The following is a 17,909-nucleotide window of genomic DNA, read 5'->3' as shown; positions in this document are numbered from 1 at the left end:
TTCCCCTTAAGCCCTGCAGGCTGCGTCCAGCCTCTTCTTGACCTTCCTAAGTAGAGTCGTGTGTTAATGAACCTTCCCTTACCCATCTTATCCCTCCACCCCCACCTTTAGGAAAGACACGTGACACCGAGGTTGGATGTGAAATGGCCACAGCAGCCGTTTATTAATTTCACAGTTTTATCAAAACAATTTAAATCCGAAACATTCGGATAACTAGTTAGGAATCCACCAGAGAATTCCTCCTAATAATTCACTTGACCCAACATGGGTCAGAATCGTACATAACAATTTAACGTTAACATTAACCCGAGCAGAGGAAGTCCTTGAAGCCCCTTCAGATGTTCCTTTTTAAGAACACACCGAATTAGCCATCTGCAAACCACCAATTACCTCCAGCCGTAAACCAGCTCGGAAGCACCGTTCACCTCTGCAGATGGCTCCAACCACTAGAAGTCCACTTCAAGGGGATAACACCCGATGAAGCCCTCAAGTGATATACCGACCACTAGAAGTCCACTTCAAGGGGATAACACCCGATGAAGCCCTCAAGTGATATACCGACCACTAGAAGTCCACTTCAAAGGGATAACACCCGATGAAGCCTTCAAGTGATATACCTTCTACCAGAAGACCACTTCAAAGGGATAACACCCGATGAAGTCTTCAACCATGTACCTTTTTTGGGGGACGCATACCCCCGATGCGACCCCCCCACCATTTTGTACTGACTGGCCTCAAGGACTCCCCCCGCCACAGCGAAACAGGCCTTGACCACCTTAAGCCTGTGAGTTCCGCCACACCACCACCGCCCTTTCTATTCCTTCTGCTATCGCCAAGCTCCAAAGATCAATGCCAACCTCGGTCAGATGAACCCCATCACCCCTCCAGAAGTTCCCCACTCCTGACTCCAAATCCCTGTGCCGCACACAAATGCCCCCGATTTTTGCTACGAAACGGGACACCGCCCGATTAACTTTTAATGCGAGCCTTATTGACTCTTTCACTGACCTAGCCAACCGCCAATGTTTCCTCGGGACTATGTCCGACCACACTATCACCAACTTGGGATAAGAAACCCACAAACCCAACATATCGTGTTTGATATCCCGCACCAACTCACGCAAGGGGCAGACTCCCAAGTCATCCCCACCCACGTGCAACACTAAGACCTCCGGAACCCTATCAAGCCGGGCCTATGTCTGGAATTCTGCCAACCCCCTGCTCCATGACATACCTCTAAATCCCAGCCAATGCACAACCGCATCCTGTCGCGGAATGCGCAACTGGCGACCGTCCGGGCACGTACGAATGACCCAGTGCACGTACGAATGACCCAGCAACCACACCAAACACGGAGGCGAATCTGAAATGGAAAACAATTAGACACTGCCATACAAAACATTTTTTAAGCGTTAACCACAACCTCATAACAAATGGAGCGGACATAGGACTTAACTCAGTTGGACTCCCAACGACCAATGCGCCGCACCCCTTCATCATCCAACCCCCAGCGCCCCGCTGCAGTTGCTGCGCCAATCCTGAAGGAATGAGATGAATATGAGCCCGCCGCGACACCAACCGCCGTCAGACATTCCTTAAATACATCTCCAAACTGAAACCTGGACAAAACGACCCGTCCACATGGCGTAACAAAGGCAAATCTGGAGACCCCGCTTGCGGCTTAAAAAACCCCGCATGCACTCTACTGGGCACATAACCGACCCCGGGAGGGCGAACAAAACTATCAGCTTACCCTTCCCTACTTGGCTAAGCAAAGCAAACGACACAGGCCTTCTACTATCCGCCTCCCCTCTACCTCGGCCCAACCCCTTCAAAGCCTGTAGCACCAAAAATTCCTTAGATACATCTTGAAAGCCTCGTAACTTGAAACCAAACGCCACCGCAGATATGAACCGGTTCACCTTTGCCACTGAAAACCCCGCCTCCCAGGCGTCCCCTAACCAGTACAAAAGTGCCACCAACCTGTCTCTATCCGTATTGACGTCACCCAACTCTCTTACCCACTCCTCCCACTGCCTCCAACAAGCAGAATAAGCACTCCACGTCGTGCGCGCCAAAGACCTTTGTATCAGTTGTTCTACGGGACCGAGACCAGATCCCAAAGATGTTCCGGACAAGCCAAACCGAGACGTTCCGCTCCCAGTGCCAATTGCCGAAACCGGTCCCACTGCGAGCGAGAAAGAGCATCAGCGATGCAATTCCGTACCCCCGGCACATGCACCACCACCACCCACGCGTTCAACGAGAAACATACCAACACTAAATGTCGCAACAATTGAACTACAGGAGGAGAGGACGCCGTGATGTTATTAATGGCCAGCACCACCCCCATGTTGTCGCAGTAAAAAAAAACGAACCTTCTTATCCCTGACCCTGTCCCCCCAAATGGTTGCCGCCACCACGATGGGGAACAGCTCGAGCAGGGCCAGATTCCGCGTGAGTCCGCTGGACACCCAACTAGCCGGCAATTGACCTGCGCACCACGGACCTCCCCCGTAAGCTCCAAAACCGCCCGCCCCAGCCGCATCCGTAAAATTATTCAAATCACTCGCACTCCCGCCGTTGCCGCTGCCAACCGTCTACCAAACACCCTCCCCATTGGCATAATCCGGCAGGCGAAATTCAACTTCCCCAGCAGCGACTGAAGCTCCCGCAGCGTCATTTTCTTCAGTCTACAAGCCCGCCGTACCTCCAGCCTCAAAGCACCCAGCTTATCCGCAGGGAGACGACACTCCATTGCCACCGAATCTATTTCAATTCCCAAAAAACAAATCGTCGCTACTGGGCCCTCCGTTTTTTCTGGCGCCAAAGGGATCCCAAAATCCCTCGCAACCTTCTGTAGTGCATAAAGCAAATTACCGCAAACCGGCGAACCCCCCGGGCCAACGCACAAGAAATCATCTAAGTAATGGATCAACGAGTCGACCCCGGATACTCCCCTCGCTACCCACTCCACGAAGCTACTAAACGCCTCGAAGTACGCACAAGAAAGGGAACGCCCCATCGGAAGGCACCGATCCACATAAAAGGCCCCATTCCAAAGACAGCCCCAACAGCCGTTGGCTTTCTGGATGAACTGGCAACAACCTGAACGCCGCCTCGATTTCGGTTTTTGCTAGCAGCGCGCCCGGGCCCGCAGCCCGCACTAACCCCACCGCCTCATCGAATGAGGTATAGGCTACGGAGCACAACTCGTGATCTATCCCGTCGTTTACCGACGAACCCTTGGGATACGATAAGTGTTGAATTAAACGAAATTTTACGGGCTCACGCTTAGGAACAATACCCAACGGGGACACAACTAAATCTTTTACTGGCGACTCAACAAAAGGCCCTGACATGCGACCCAACGAAACTTCTTTTAACAATTTGTCCGACACGACCTTGGCATGCGAGTAAGCCGATTTTAAATTCCTCCGCGTAACCGGAACCTCATAAGGAGGCGGGGAATAACGAAACCAACACGAAAACCCTCGTAAAGCAACTTAGCCGCCGCCCTGTCCGGATACTCATTTAGATAAGGGGCCATCTTTTCCACCCTCACCGGTGACACCCCCTTGACCAGCCGCGGAGGACTGGTTCCCTGACCTCCTTTTCCGCATACATTTCGCCGCCCCGTGTGATGCACCATTACACTCCGAACACACGTGCTTGAACTTGCACGTGGCCCCGAACTTGCACTGGCCTTCATTAAATTGCCAGCAAAACCCTGCCTTTCCCCCGCCGCCTTGTCCAACCTGACTAGACTGGCCTCCTTGGCCGGCGCTCCCGGGGAAGGACTGCCTAACCGGAGCCGTAACCCGTAACCAGAGAGCAATATCCTTCTGGTCCCACCGAATCGCCGGCCGAACCGCTTTTCGCTGACGGAATTGCTCGTCGTATCGCAGCCACGCCTGACCCCCATACGCCCTATGAGCCTCCCCAATAGCATCAAAATAACAAAACAACGCCGAACAATTTTCCGGCGCCTTTTCCCCTATCACACTGGCTAATATGGCGAACGCCTGCGACCAATTAACGAACGTCTGCGGGATAAGCCTATACCGCCGCCGTTCCTCCTCGTCCTTTTTACTCTCGTCCCGCTTGCTCTTATCCAAATTAAATTTAGCGAGCGGCAAGAGAGAAAAAATCTCTACATATTCGTCCTTCCAGATCCGCTCACGCACCTCCTGCTTTAAATGCGCCCCCAACGGACCTTCGAAACACACATACACCTCCCCACGAGCGCGATCATCAATACGCACCCGATCGCCATCTTTTTGCGCCTCGGTCTGTACCGACACCGCGACCGCCTCTCTAACCGCCGTTACGGGCCGCGCTTGTAACAATCCCCCTTCCCTGGGACCCTCCCAAACTACCGCCGGGGACACTTCCGTGACTACCGGCGCCACCGCCCTATCTAGGCGCCCGACCAGCTCTCTCAAGCAACCCACTAAGTCTGCCAAACCCGCGCCATCGCGCCCGCCCGCGCCACTACCGGCCACCGATGCGACGCTAGCAGCCCCCCCGCCGATACCCGACATAAAAATCGCTGGATATGACAATGATGGAGTTATACACTCACCGGGCTGCACAGGCGCTGTGTTCCCGTCAGCCGGACCATCCTGACCTCGACGATACACGTCCAGTTCACCTTCCTCCAGCTCTTCTCTCGCCGACGACTGTCCATCCAAACGACATCTTCGGAACGGGGATGAGGACGCGCTGACCGATGGGCCGGCAACCTGCCGCCCGACCGCCGGGACCCAGACTTCCGACCGGACCTGTTGCCTCGACGTCGCTGCAGATCTAGACGTCCGTCTCGCTGATCCTGAAGAAGCCTGCCCCCTGGCCGGAACATCACCAGGCGGGGCGGCCGTACCTTGTCCTCCGAATCTTCCATCCGATGGGGGAGGGGTGACAGGGAGCCCGGCCTGCGACTCCCTGCTTACCGCCGGACCCCGTCGCGGCTTGGGATTCCTGCCAGGACGCAGGGCCTGGGAAGGGGCGGTCCTCCCAGCTGCCTGGCCTGCAGCGTCCGAGATCGGGCTCCCTCTGCGACGCCGTGTCCGCGGGACTGCCTCAGGACTGAGGCGCTCTGGAGGTCGGGACCGCCGGGAGGGACGGGTCGACCCGGCCTGAGTCGCCGTCACCCCCGGCAACGCTCTCAGCCTGCTCCGAGCAGGAGCGGTTGTTGCCGACTCCCCCCCGCCGCCATAGTAATGCTAGTAAGGGGGCCGGGGGAGGGGAGCCTGTCCCCTGCAACAGACCCCGAACGCCGGGCCTGGCGTGGCGAAACGGCGTCCGGGATCCTAGTTAATGCAGCCACGGTCTCCTCAAGCCAACCGGGACCGTGGTGCACATCAGCGGCACGCAGCCGCTCTAATAATACGGCCTCCGACATTGTTATAAGCGCGGGCAACGGGGAGCTTGTCTCTCCCTGTGTTACTCCTCCCGCTGCTTCCGGCTCAATGCCGCAAACAGCGGGAAGCTCAGCAACGGCCCCCTGACTCCTCCTTGTCCCTCCTCCACCTCCTCCTAACTCTCCCTCCAACTCTCCCTTACCTATTAACCCTTTCCCTACCAGTGAGGTCATGGAGGCTTCCCCTTAAGCCCTGCAGGCTGCGTCCAGCCTCTTCTGTCACTAGGGAAGAAGGCGCCTGTCCTAAGAGTGAATGATCTGCAATCACGGAAGGAATGTTATGGTAATGCTATGTTATATATGTATGTGTGAAGTATAAAGTGTATATTGGATAATTTAAATAAAGAAATGAATCTATGAGGCCGACAGTTTATTAAATTATACTAAGAATAACCGTATCTATGTAAGTGAAAAAACAAAAATGTATGTATGTATTGTATTGTAATGCAAAGCATGAACATGAATAAGACTGAAAAAAAGGGAAGAGAAGAAAAAGAAAAGAAAGTGGGAGAGACCTAAAGTAGAGGAAAGGAGATAACCAAAAAGAAAAAACAGAAGAAATGTGAACCGGTTTTATGGTACCTGTATCTGGTCGCACAAGCGGTGTCGTGTTTTTTCTTAACGTGCCTGAGAAAAAATAGATATTCAGTATTAATATCAGGAAAGGCAATAATGACAAAAATTATAGCAAAGATAATATAGAAAAATGTTTCAACATAACAGGTCGAATTCTCTATTTAGGCCCTTAGGTGAAAGTGTTTCCAATGTGTGGATCCAATAAGGCCTAAGGGCCTAAATAGAGAATTCGACCTGTTATGTTGAAACATTTTTCTATATTATCTTTGCTATAATTTTTGTCATTATTGCCTTTCCTGATATTAATACTGAATATCTATTTTTTCTCAGGCACGTTAAGAAAAAACACGACACCGCTTGTGCGACCAGATACAGGTACCATAAAACCGGTTCACATTTCTTCTGTTTTTTCTTTTTGGTTATCTCCTTTCCTCTACTTTAGGTCTCTCCCACTTTCTTTTCTTTTTCTTCTCTTCCCTTTTTTTCAGTCTTATTCATGTTCATGCTTTGCATTACAATACAATACATACATACATTTTTGTTTTTTCACTTACATAGATACGGTTATTCTTAGTATAATTTAATAAACTGTCGGCCTCATAGATTCATTTCTTTATTTAAATTATCCAATATACACTTTATACTTCACACATACATATATAACATAGCATTACCATAACATTCCTTCCGTGATTGCAGATCATTCACTCTTAGGACAGGCGCCTTCTTCCCTAGTGACTGTGATGGCTTGCGGTTCGCACTGCAACTCACTCTATCATACTGCGCATGTGCCACTGTGGGCTTGCGTTCCACCGACATAGCGAGACCGGATATCCGGTATAGGGACTTCATGCCCTATATCTGGTTCCGTTCCACAATCCTGGACGCACACTGACTTAATTGGAGCGTCGGGAGGACGCCTACTACACATCCTCCGCTTATCTGATGCAGGTTTGTTATGTCCACCGTTTATTCACACTGCTTCCTGGTTACGTTCCCCTCGATATTACCATCTCTCTGACGATTATCTCATATGTTTCTTCTATTATGTCCTCTCCTAACCGCTTTGACTGTCATCTATTCGCTTTGCTTTCTAGCTTTGTTTCTCCCGGTACTATCGTCTCTCTGACGATTACTGATAACTGTGCTCGTTCCCTTTATGTCCTTTCCTAGCCACTATTCCATATCTACCGGTACTTTATGGTATGGTCTTGAGGGGCATTTTGCTGATGCTCCTCCGATAATTGCTGTATGTAATTCTTTCATCATGTAATCATTTCATGCATTACTATATTTTTCTTATAAGTATACCCTGGTGATTTCACCATAATACCATATATGCCTTAGTGATCTCAGTTAGCTATATATTGCATATGTACATTGATCGCAAATTATGTTTATATTCTGGACTATCTCTATGGCTATGTATTGATGGTATTTCTGTTGTTTTTTTGATGGAATTTGGTATGTCTATGTTTGATGTATCAGCTATTCCAACTGAATTCGTATAGATGTCAAGTTCTAGTTTCTATGTACTTTACATGTATATATTCCCCTTTTTTTAGTTGAGATACATATTATATTCTTGTTTTGTTCTTATTTTCTACAGCGATAGTGAGAAAGGCTCAGGTTGGGCCGAAACGTTCAGTTTATCGCTTGCTTTTCCACAAATTACTAAATTCGGAATAAATAAAGAATCATTTCTTTAAAAATCCTATAATTCAAGTGTTCCTGGAGTGCCTTTTTTGTTTAGGTTTTTATATACATGGCTTTCACAGCAGGTGACGCCGCGGATGCTGCGGGAAGACACGACTTGGCTTTCAAAGCAGGTGACGCCGCGGATGCAGTGGGAAGACACGACTTGGCTTTCACAGCAGGTAACGATAGTACGGGATGCAGGGTACAGGCAGCAGGAACGGGTAACACTGGGAACTGGGAAACCTTTAGCAAGACAAACTAGGGTATACAATAACGCTCAGGCAAGGAACCAGTGGGCAGAGCCCCTTTTTATAGTCCAGCAACCATTTGGGCTGATAATTGATTTTTGACAGCTGGACGCGTACTGCCCCTTTAAGGCCGTGCACGCGCGGGCGAGCGCGCCCTGCGGGAAACAGCACGAGGACCCGGGAGAGAGTGCCGGCATCTGCCAGGAGGAGGAGGACGCCGAGCAGAGAGATGTCCATGTCTGGGATCGTCAGGGGGTGAGTTAGAACAGCGATCCCCGGCCATGGACGTAACAGTATCCCCCCTCTTACGCCCCCTCGTCTTGGGACCAGAGCGGGAAAGAAATTTCTTCACGAGGACAGGGGCATCGATGTTCTAGTCTGGCTCCCAAGACCTCTCCTCTGGACCAAATCCCCTCCAATCCACCAAGTAAAATGTCCTGCCTCCTACTTTCTTGGTGGCCAGGATCTCCCTCACTTCGAAAGTTCCGGATGAACCACCAGGAGCCACTGCGGAACTAGGAGTCCTGGAGTAGCGATTCAGAACCATGGGTTTTAGCAAGGAGACGTGGAAGGAGTTAGGGATCTTGAGGGTGGGAGGCGGTCGAAGCTTGTACGGCACAGGATTGATCTGCAGCAGAATCTCGAAGGGTCCAAGGAACCTGGGGGCAAACTTGCAAGATGGCACCCTCAGCCGGATATTCCTGGAAGACAGCCAGACCTTAGTACCTGGAAGAAACTGGGGAGGTTCTCGTCTTCTAGTGTCTGCCTTTCTCTTCATGCGGTCCACTGCCAGCAGAATAGCAGATCGTGTCTGCTGCCATATTTGCAGAAAGTTCCTGAAGGTAGAATCGGCTGCAGGCACCTGAGACATAGTAGAGCCGGGCAGGGGTATTCGAGGATGTTGGCCGTAGACTATGAAGAACGGACTGGAGGTGGTGGACTCACTGGTATGGTTTTTATAAGAGAACTCCACCCACGGGAGCAGCTGCACCCAGTCATCATGTCTTCTGGAAACAAAGTGTCGTAGGTAGTTCTCCATAATTTGATTAATCCTCTCAACTTGCCCATTGGACTGAGGGTGGTAAGCTGAGGAGAAGTCCAACTTTACCCTGAGTAGGCCGCAGAGTGCTCTCCAGAACTTAGAAGTGAACTGGACCCCTCGATCCGAGACAATATGCAGAGGTAATCCATGCAGACGGAAGATGTGTTGCATGAAGAGATCCGCCAGTCGAACGGCAGAAGGCAGGCCAGTCAGGGGAACAAAATGAGACATCTTTGAAAAACGATCCACCACCACCCAGATCACACTGCATCCAGCAGAGAGAGGCAGATCTGTGACAAAGTCCATAGCAATATGCCGCCAGGGGGCCTCGGGCACAGGCAGTGGTTGGAGCAGACCGGCTGGTCTGGAGTGGGCACCCTTGTTGGCTGCACACACTGTACAGGAGGAGACAAAGTCTATGACGTCTTTGGGCAGCGTGGGCCACCAGAACTGACGGGCAATTAGGTCTCGGTTCTTATGGGCACCCGCATGTCCTGCCAGCTTGGAACTGTGACCCCAGCGAAGGATTCTTCCTCTGTCTGCCAGCCGTACGATAGTTTTTCCTGGAGGAATGTCTTTAACCTGCAGAGGGTTGACAGAGTAGATGCAGGAAGGATCGATAATATTCTGTGGGGACTCCACAGTGTCCTCTGTCTCAAATGACCTGGACAAGGCATCGGCCCTCACATTCTTGTTGGCAGGTCGGTAGTGGAGTTCGAACCGGAACCGTGCAAAAAACAATGACCATCTGGCTTGACGAGGGTTCAGTCGTTGAGCCGTCTGTAGGTAGGTCAAGTTCTTGTGGTCCGTGAAGACCAGGATAGGATGAGATGCGCCTTCCAGTAGGTGTCTCATCTCCTGCAGAGCCAGCTTGATGGCCAGTAACTCCCGGTCCCCAATCGAGTAGTTGCGCTCTGCAGAAGAAAACAGCTTGGAGTAGTAACCACATACCACCGTCTTGCCTTTCGAACCCCTCTGAAACAATAGAGCACCGGCACCAATAGAGGAGGCGTCCACCTCTAACAAAAACTGCAGGGACACATCAGGATGGTGCAGAATGGAGGCAGACGTGAAGGCTTTCTTTAAGGTTTCAAATGCGATCTCCACCTCTGGAGTCCATACTTTGGCATTCATACCTTTCTTAGTGAGGGTGGAGATGGGGGCTGTCAGAGAAGAGAAGTTGGGGATGAACAGTCTGTAGAAGTTGGCAAATCCCAGGAAGCGTTGTATGGCCCTTAAGCCTTGGGGACATGGCCATTCCAGGACAGCCTTGACCTTTTCAGGGTCCATCTTGAGGCCCTGATCAGAGATGATATAGCCCAGGAAGGGTAGAGACTTCTCTTGGAACACACACTTCTCCAACTTGGCGTAGAGATGATTCTCTCTTAATCTAAGCAACACCTGGCGGACATGGCCCTGATGAGTCACAAGATCTGGGGAAGAAAAATCAAGATACACCACAACACAGACATAGAGGAGGTCACGAAATATGTCATTCACAAATTCTTGAAATACTGCGGGCGTGTTACACAGGCCGAAGGGCATGACCAAATATTCGTAGTGTCCATCACGTGTGTTAAAGGCAGTCTTCCACTCGTCCCCCTGACGGATCCGGATTAGATTGTAGGCTCCCCACAGGTCAAGCTTGGAAAAAAATGTCGCCCCCCGTATACGATCAAAGAGCTCAGAAATCAACGGCAAGGGGTACCTGTTCTTTACCGTGATCTGATTGAGACCCCGGTAGTCAATGCAGGGTCGAAGGGATCCATCCTTCTTTTTGACAAAGAAAAACCCGGCTCCGGCCGGGGATGAAGACTTTCGTATGAAGCCCCTCTCTAGATTCTCTTTAATGTAGGCCCACATAGACTGGGTCTCTGGCAAGGAAAGAGGGTATACTCTACCGCGAGGAGGAGAAGAGTCAGGAACCAAGTCGATAGGACAGTCGTATTCTCGATGTGGTGGCAATATCTCTGCCTCCTTTTTGTCGAGGACATCAGCGAACTGAGCATAGCAAGGAGGTAGCCATGTCAATGACAGAGGCGAAGAAGGCTGGGATGGATGGACATGGCCCAGACAGCGGTCTAGACACTTGGGACCCCACTGAAGAACCTCTCCAGAGTTCCAATTCTGGACTGGGGCGTGAAGACGGAGCCAAGGCAAACCCAGCAGCACGGGGTTGACGACCTTGGACAGGACATACAGAGAGATCAGCTCGGAATGAAGAGCTCACACCTGGAGTCTCAACGGCTTGGTCACAGACAATACTGGGTCAGGCAAAGGCAGTCCATCTACCGAGGCAACGATCAATGGTCTCTCCAGCAAAACAGTAGGCAAATGAAGAAGATCCACAAGGTCCTGACAGATGAAAGAGTCCAGGTAGGCAGAGACTGGGTGAGGTCTCCCGCCAGTGACAATGGTCACAGGAATGAACAGCTTGGACGAGAATTCTCTATCAAGTGCAGTAGCGCCCAGGGTTGTCTCTCCAACCAATCCCAGGCGTTGGGGTTTCTTAGGCCTCTGGGGACACAGACGCACGACATGGCCAGCGAGGCCGCAATACAGACAGAGTCCAGAGGTGCGCCCGCGCTGTTTTTCCTGATCAGACAGTTTAAGCCGATCCACCTGCATCGGAACCTTGGACGTAGCAGAAGAACAGGGCAAGAGGGGTTGCTGGAAGTTGGGCGCCAGTCTAGGAAGCCGTCTCTCCTGAAGAATATCTTGGGATCTCTCTCTGAGCCTTATGTCCACGCGGGTAGCCAGTAGAATCGGATCATCCAGGGCAGCTGGGAGATCTCGAGCAGCCAGTTTGTCTTTGATCTCAGGCGATAGGCCATGCCAGAAGGATGCAACCAAGGCCTCATTGTTCCAGGACAATTCTCCTGCCAGAGTCCGGAACTGGACAGTGTATTCGCCCACGGAGGCGTCCTCCTGACGCAGGTTAAAAATAGCAGTGGCTGCCGATGAGGACCGCCCAGGCTCCTCAAATACGGAACGGAACAACCGCACAAACCCCAGGAAGTCTCTGGTCACGGGTCCCTGTCGCTCCCAGATTGGATTCGCCCACGCCAGGGCCTTGCTGGCGAGTAGAGATACAATAAAGGCGATCCTGGCTCCGTCCGAAGGAAATGCTTGGGCGTGCAGAGTGAAGTGGATTTGGCATTGGTTCAGGAACCCCCTGCACGAACTTGCGTCTCCATGAAACCGAGGTGGCAATGGCAGCAAGAACTGAGAGTCCGAATTGGAGCTGCCAGGAGGTGTAGCAGGAGGGTCGATTGGAGGAGTTTGACTAGGAGGGATGACGGAAGAAACTAGCGCACCTAGATGCTGCGCCATGGAGTCTACTGCCACAATGAGTTGATCCTGTCGCGCTTGCAGATCCTGCAGGTCCGCCTGCATGGCTTGGGAGGATGACATGCTCTTGACTTGGCCAGCGGAGTCCATGGCCTGAGCGTACTGTCACGGTGCGGGGTGTAGACCCACTGGGCCGTACCGCATAGCGGGGTAGCAGCTGGCCAACAAGGTACAAAACAATGTCTATAGTTCTGAACGGGTACCTGAGGCAATGTAGACAGTGGCAGGAACACGACTTGGCTTTCACAGCAGGTGACGGCGCGGATGCTGCGGGAAGACACGACTTGGCTTTCACAGCAGGTGACGCCGCGGATGCAGTGGGAAGACACGACTTGGCTTTCACAGCAGGTAACGATAGTACGGGAAGCAGGGTACAGGCAGCAGGAACGGGTAACACTGGGAACTGGAAAACACTGGGAGACCTTTAGCAAGACAAACAAGGGTATACAATAACGCTCAGGCAAGGAACCAGTGGGCAGAGCCCCTTTTTATAGTCCAGCAGCCATTTGGGCTGATAATTGATTTTTGACAGCTGGACGCATACTCGCCCTGCGGGAAAAAGCACGAGGACCCGGGAGAGAGTGCCAGCGTCTGCCAGGAGGAGGAGGACGCCGAGCAGAGAGATGTCCATGGCCGGGATCATCAGGGGGTGAGTTAGAACGGCGACCCCTGGCCATGGACGTATCTATCTATCTATCTATCTATCTATCTATCTATCTATCTATCTATCTATCTATCTATCTATCTATCTATCTATCTATCTATCTATCTATCTATCTATCTATCTATCTATCAAAGCTGGCCATATACATGAGATCACTGCCAGCCAGAAGGCTGTAACTCAGGATCAGTACAGGATAAGTAATGTAATGTATGTACACAGTGACTCCACCAGCAGAATAGTGAGCACAGCTCTGGAGTATATAATACAGGATGTAACTCAGGATCAGTGCAGGAAATGGTAATGTAATGTATGTACACAGTGACTCCACCAGCAAAATAGTGAGTGCAGCTCTGGAGTATAATACAGGATATAACTCAGGATCAGTACAGGATAAGTAATGTAATGTATGTATACAGTGACTCCACCAGCAGAATAGCGAGTGAAGCTCTGGAGTATAATACAGGATGTAACTCAGGATCAGTACAGGATTTGTAATGTAATGTATATATGTACACAGTGACTCCACCAGCAGAATAGTGAGTGCAGCTCTGGAGTCTAATAAAGGATGTAACTCAGTTCATTCTTCACAATCTGCAGAATTCTTCAACAAGTTTAGGTGTTTTCTACACGAGAACTGAACGACAATGTAGCATGTTGATAGGCGCCCGTTAAGCTCCATTTTCATTGTACTTTTTGGGGACGATGAGATAGTTTGTTCCCATTCAGTTTGCATCCATTGTTTGCTCATTTGTTGGCTGGTTGCTGGGCCATTTTACACGGATAGATGATCAGGAACGATTGTTATGTTTCTCCCGATCATCATCCCTGATCAAAGTCTTTTCTTACCCTGATGGCTCGGACTGCAGCCCTTCTGACTGGCACCATGCTGGCAGGACATCAGTCTCTGCTTCTGCTATGATCCAATGGGTGACAATACTTATTTTCTTCCACCACTTGTATTATAGCAGTGACTTTGTAGATTTCATCTTTTACATGATCTATCTGGTCTTATTATCTTATTCTCTGCACTAGGCACAAATGTGTCAGACTTGATGCCTTGTGGTCGGTGCTCGGTGCCATAAGACCTGGGGCGGCCGTGCTCAAAAAGTGCAATGAACAAGCCTGGGAGGTTGGAATTTGTTTGTGACAGTAACTTAGAAATAATTCTATACAAATAGCAATAAGTTATGAAATGAATATTTTTAACCCCTTTGAGTTTTCTCATTTTCGTTTTTTCCTCCCCGCCTTCCAAAAGCCAGAACTTTTTTGTTTTTTTTTGTCGACATTTCCGTATGAGGGCTTGTTTTTCGTGGGACAAGTTGTAGTTTGTGATGGCACCATTTATTGTACTGTATAATGTACTGGGAAGCTGAAAAAAAAATATTTGTGGGGTGAAATGCGAAAAAAAACAGCAGTTGCGCCATTTTTTGAAGGGTTTTGTTTTTACGTCGTCCATGTGGAAGTAAAAACTACATATGCATCTTATTCTACAGGTTGATACAATTACGGCGATACCAAATTTATATGTTTTGTTTTATGTTTTACCACTTTTTTAAAAAACAATTTGCTAAAAAAAAAAATGATTTGTGTTGCCATGTTCTGAAAGCCATAACTTTTTTATTTTTCCGTCAATTTAGCAATGTGCGAGGCGAGCTGTAGTTTTCACCGATACCATTTTGTGGTTTATGCGACTTTTTGATCACTTTTTATTTCATTTTTGGAGAGCTAAGGTGACAGCAATAAAACAGAAATTTGCATGTTTTATTTAAAAAAAATTACACCGTTCACCGAGCGCATTAAACAATGCTATATTGTGATAGTTCAGACTTTTACGGATGCGGCGATACCAGTTATGTTAACTTTTATTTTTTTTAACATTAAATGGAAAAATGGGGTGTTTTTTTTTAACTTTTAATACTTTTTTTTTTAACATAAAATACTTTTTTATACTTTTTTTTATTAGTCCCCCTAGGAGACTTGAACCAGCGATCGTTGGATTGCTTTTATGATGTACTGCAATATACTGTATTACAGTATATTGTGATTCTGATAGCCAGAGGCAGAGCTTCAAAGGAGTACAAAGATGGCAGACCTGGCCTTTGAGGGGGTGCCCCACTGGTTCTAACAATTTAAATGCCGCGTTCACGATTGTTAAATAGTGTTAAATGGGCGGAATCAAAGTAAACTTTTATCCTGCCCGCTGGAGTGAGGTGTCGGCTGTGTAACACAGCCGTCACCCGCCAAGAATGGAGCACGTTCAGCGTGCTCCTTACTTCCCCTTGGCGACATTTCAGTAATAGTACGTGGTATGTCGCCATGGGGTTAATATTATTTTTATTATTATTATTATTATGATTATTAAAGTCTGACTCCACTACTGTATCTGTTACTGTATACACAAAGTATACTTGTCAGAATATATGTTCAGTTCTCTTTATCATTAGCGGATTCTGATGGTTGCTTAGTAACCTCTTGTCCGCCTGTCTGGGTGACCACCTTTCACAAGACGATGTTGTAGTGAGCCGCAACAATATCTGCAAGAATACAAAATCATTGATACCAGACGGATACTGGTTGTAGATTTATATTAAAAAAACATCTTTGGTAACATGGTTTCCCCTAATGATTTCCTTCGAAAAAACTCAAACTACAAATGTAGCGGCTCCAGGTGCGGAATATTCTGTGATATATGCATATATATAATATGTCCACGTTTGTTTCCAATAGCACGCAACAACTATATTACATCAAGTCACTGTAATTGTAGCGTGACACACATTGTATACGTCACTTATTGTGACATATGTGACAAACAATACGTGGGTTGCACTGCTCGAAATCGCATCAATGAACAGGTGTCACTTAATCTTCCCACAGGATGTGGCGAGGTGACCTATCCCTCCACCTGCTCACTTCTGCACAGAGCAGTTGGCGCTAAAGTGTCTCGGGGCACCGCACCTGTGACAGAGCTTTGCTGCCCCTGGTAAAAGACCAGGAACCGATCCCAACACAAGAAGTTTGAGGACGGGATGTGGGTCACTACTACCTGAACTTAACCATGAAGGTCACGGCTCCCGACCAGGTACCAAACTCATCCATATTTTCCTTGGGGCCTTCCATCACCTCCCCATAGCGCCACACACAGGTCATGATAGTAATACAAGAAAACAACAACTTACGGGTCAGAGTGGTCACTTTCTTGACTTCGCTCTGGTGAGACACCGCCCGCACATCAAAGTCTCGCAATCCGGGCTTGTTCTTTGCCAGCTCATAATTAGACTCCGGCAGAACGAACCTCCGGGGGCCTGTAGGGATGTAGGCATAGCTGTTATTTGCTCGGAAACCCATCTTCAAGAGAAGCTCCACCACTTTTACCCTATGAGGACATGCTTCAGTCCCTCTCCAGTGGAGACAGTCTACATTCCAGGTCTTGCCCTGGCCCGGCTGTAGGAAGATACTATGATGATAAGTCACGTCTTCTCTCGGATGGCCACGTCTCTCTATCCAGTAGGACAGATTGTCAGTTTGTCCCTCTACCACAAATTATCTCAAAGCTGATAGGAGGCGCTGCTGCAAAACGGCGTCCCCAGGGCAGCTCCTTGCTGGAACTCAACTTCTGTTGCCGCTGGGCTAGCAGATGGACCAGCCCAATGCACACCCATAAACTCTGCCACTCCTGTCATACCCACCACACGTGCCATACCACCAGACGCAAACAAAACTACAGTTGGCCCAGCTCCAGTAGCAGGACTGATCTTATTAACCCCTTCAAACCCCAAGCTTCCCTGCCGGTCACACTTAGTCCAGTCTCAGGAGCCCTCTTAGCTTCAATATTAGGGCACTTGTCCACACAATTGGTTCCTGCCAGGAAAGCACCAGAATAGAGCAATTGGCCACCCACCGCTAGGCCCACTGCAGAAGCCGGGCTGGGGTGAATGATGGGGCTGAACCAGCTGGCTGACCCAGGCAGCGGCTTGGGGTTTACGGGTTGCAAGTTGAAGCTTTGCTGTGGATGGCCTCTTGCCGTCCTCCAGTTGGTCTGCGTCCTGCACACTTGCCAACATTCCAAATTTTGGAAGGCTAGTTGGATCACATATGGGGGGGGGGGGGCTTATGCAAAACTGCCTGAGCAGTGGGTATTCCAAGGCCCTGTTCACACAGAGTTTTTTTGCAGGCAGAAAAAAATCTTCCTCAGAATTACTTCAGGAGTTTTGAGGCAGACTTTGAACTGCCTGAGCTTTTTTTTTTTTGTGGAGTTTTTTGCCGCGTCTATTGAATCAAATGCAAGGGCAAAAAATGCAGCGAAAAAAAGCAAAAACAAAACGTCTCTGCCTCCCATTGGAATCGGTTTCTGACGTTTTTTTACACTTTTTCCAACGCGGTTTCCACGTCAAAATCAACGCCGGAAAAACTCTGTGTGAACTGACCCTAACTTATTTGAGGGCATAAATTGACCTGATTTGGGGGATTTCACTGTTGGTAAGCATGCCCCCTGCAGTAGGCACTTTACCGCCTCCTGGACAGACTGGTTTTTTGTTGGTGACATTGGTATTTTGCTCTCCTCAGCTCCTCGTGGAGCCGCTTGTGGGTTTTTGTTACTTCTTTATGCTCAATGGGGTGGCACAAGACACTCCCCTCCTGAAATACTCAGTGCTGCTGGGGACCCTGCTCCTTCCTCTATGTAATAAGTCACAGTTTGTGACCCCCAACAAGATCAGCATGCTCCTTTACTGAAAGCCTCTGTGCTGCTCCTTCCTGTCATTCCTCAACATCCTTCTTGGTTGATTGCAATGTTTTATTATTATATTTTTGTATATTTTTTTATGCAAGTTTTTGATGCGGTTGCAGTTTTTACATGTGAAACATATTTATTTAAACTGGTTATGCGGGGACGAAAAATTATTATCC

Source organism: Rhinoderma darwinii, chromosome 2 (genome assembly GCF_050947455.1).
Source record: "Rhinoderma darwinii isolate aRhiDar2 chromosome 2, aRhiDar2.hap1, whole genome shotgun sequence".
Classification (NCBI taxonomy): domain Eukaryota; kingdom Metazoa; phylum Chordata; class Amphibia; order Anura; family Rhinodermatidae; genus Rhinoderma; species Rhinoderma darwinii.
Note: the sequence above shows the minus strand (reverse complement) of the source record.